Source organism: Octopus bimaculoides, chromosome 15 (genome assembly GCF_001194135.2).
Source record: "Octopus bimaculoides isolate UCB-OBI-ISO-001 chromosome 15, ASM119413v2, whole genome shotgun sequence".
NCBI lineage: Eukaryota > Metazoa > Mollusca > Cephalopoda > Octopoda > Octopodidae > Octopus > Octopus bimaculoides.
The window spans coordinates 57,896,118-57,899,301 of NC_068995.1; positions in this window are offsets into that span (position 1 = coordinate 57,896,118).

The window sequence follows — 3,184 nt, forward strand, 5'->3', positions numbered from 1 at the left end:
TGCGACCTCTACACCTTTGCCATCCACTCACCCACCCTTTTCTTTCCCTCTTTCCTTCTTTGCTCTTCCTGTCTTTCTTTTTTCTTTTTCTCTCTCCCTCAATATGTATAGGTGTGTGTGTGCGTGTTTGCGGCGCGCGTGCGCGCATGCACCCAACTATATATATATATAGACATATATGTATATATATATGTACATGCATACCCATTATATATATATATATATATATATTAAACTACTTCCATGACAAACAACACACCATCACCAGGCCCAGGCCTACTTCCCACCACCACCACCACCCTTAGCCACATGATGTCCCTCGCTTCCTCTTCCCTCCTCCTCCCACCACCACCTCTCTGACACTTGCATCAGCAAGCAAAATAAAATTACTATTATCAACGCCACGGCGAGGCTTGTTAATAGCAGTGGTTTATGGTTTGCTGCAACAGACAATATTAATATCAGCATCACCATCACCACCGGCACCTCACACCTCCACCCACTGACTGACCGCCTTACGTCTACGAACGACCAATCAACAACAACAACAACAACTGCAAACAGTCATTTATCATTTCAGCCAACCAACCAACCCACACCGCCGACCCTCCACCACCAAATAGCTTGGCACATAAAAATCCCAACTGCCCCCACTTTACCCACCCAGAATTATTGCAGTAACAACAACAACAACAACAACATAGTAACATGTTTCGTATCATTCATTTATAAAGGAACATTAAACAAAATAAAAGAAATATATAAAGAAAAATTATACATATATATATATATATATATATATATATATGTATAATATAAAAAATAATAAATATATAAAAATAAATATGACGTTAATAACTCCACCATGTTTTATCTGCGAGTGACCGAAATGTCGGTAATGATGAGGGAGGGCATTGAATAAGCTGATGAGGAGTGGTCACGAGAAATTGATTGGCTATCGATGACGATGGTCTGTGTTGGCATGGATTGGGATACGTACATACATACACATACACACACACACACACACACACACATACATGCTTATATATGTGTGTGTGTGTGTGTGTACTGTATTAATTGTTGGCCTCACACGAATTTTTATAAACTTCAAAAGGTGAAATAATTCCTTTTTGGAATAGTGGATCTCGTAGCAAATAAAGATAAAAATAATAGCGTTTCAATATTGAATTAAGTTAAAACCTTTAGACAGAAACGGTCAGGATCCACGGGCAGCGTCCCAGTCTTTTATTCAAATGGATTTTTAAGACAATATTTAAACATTGTTCATAGCTTTATTTACTTCGGGATACACCATTCCAAACAAGAATTATTCCACGGTTTCTCAAGGTTTATAAACATTCTCATGACATCTCCAACATACAATCCTCGCTCGTAAGACTAAAATTTCTAAAACGGATGGAAAAATCTGTCATGTTTACAGGAGATATAGGTTCGTCTGCCACGAGCAATCTTCGGTTCTAAACCAATATTTACATGTTATAATCTAAAGCTTTATTTGCTTCGAGGTTTAAGCAATTCCAAAACATGTTTGTGTGTGTGTGATTCTGTAAGAAAAAGTTGAAGGACGTACAACATATAATAGAAACATTCGATAAGTGCTCAGACGAAACCAAATGCCTAAACAGCGACGTTTGATTCGTAGAAATGAAAGTTGACCACAAGCAGTTGCAGGGCATCAAGTCGCAGTCACAATAAAACTTTCATCTTCCGGATTTTCATGCCATCCTGCTAGATTTGCAACTGTCGGTTTATATTTAAGTGTACTATTTACATAGATATACACATGCACGCACATATACATACAGACAGACACGCACAGACACTCACACACATACATACACGCATGCACACAGACGCACACATACGCACAAACACACATACACACACATATATATACGAGGTTAAGTCAAAGCTATCCGCACTTTCGCCATAGCATATATTTATGATTGTCACACTGCCTTCTGCGCATGCGTGCTTACAGTTGGTACTATTGTGGTCACGGGATCGAAGTTTGAGCCTGATCGCGTCATTTTTCTTTCTGGTTTCACATTATCCTTGTATTAGTGTCATATATATTTGTATATATGTAAGTGTGTATGTATATATGTATATATGTAGTGATGGATAAGCGTATATGCGTGTATACTTTAAGATTATACGTATATTTGTGAATGTGTGTGAGTGTCTATATGATTGTGTGTACTTGCATATATGTATAAGCAAGGTTATATGTGCATATATATATGGAAAAATAAAAATCAAGGTAAGTCATTTTACTTGACTTTGTCTGTCCGCCACAAATATTGGAAGCATAAAATCACTAGAAAACCGTTAAGAACGCATAAAATCATGCTACTGTAAAATGAATAAGAATAAAAGCATATAAATCATATTAAAATATGTAGAGTAAATGTTAAGATACACATCATAAAGTAGTGTAGCTTAGTGAATGAAATCATGAAATCAGCTGTATTGCCTTATTTCTCAGTCTTTCAGGGCTTATATTTCACTGTAGTTTCAATATCTACCGTTAGGCGGCGGCGTCACTCGTGATTCCCGCGATTGTTTTGAATTGAGAGTTGTTTCAGCTACTTTCTCATTCTCATTCATTTGTGACTTTATTTTTTGCCCTCGTGGTTCCTAAGAAAATTCATAGAGAAAGTGCTAAGCCTCATGCTATAATGCTGGAAGATAAACTGGCTATGATAAAACGCCATGGAAAAGGTGAAAAAGTGGTAGCAATTGCTCGATCTTTTGGGATTTCACAGATTTATTTGAAAAAGACAAGCAGCCCCTGACAAACGAGGATTTGATAGAGCTTCATGAGCAGCAAAATAAAGAAGAGGGGGAAGTCGAACCCGAGCCGCGTCACTTTACCATTAAGAAAATGCAGCAAGCATATTTGCATGTATCGAAAAAGGTCGAGGATATGGATCCAAATGCTCAACGCTTTTCCAAGATTATGGGGGCTTGTCACGAAGCTTTTGCTCCCTATAATGTAATCCTTAAGGAAAAGAAGACAGTTCAAGGAACTCTCAACCGGTTTTTTAAACGCATCGAACAACAAGAACAGCCAGAGTCAGCTGTTGATGTTGGCGATCCGCTGCCATCTCCATCCGCGATGGAAACCAACAAATTGTAGAGACGTATTGGTAAATTT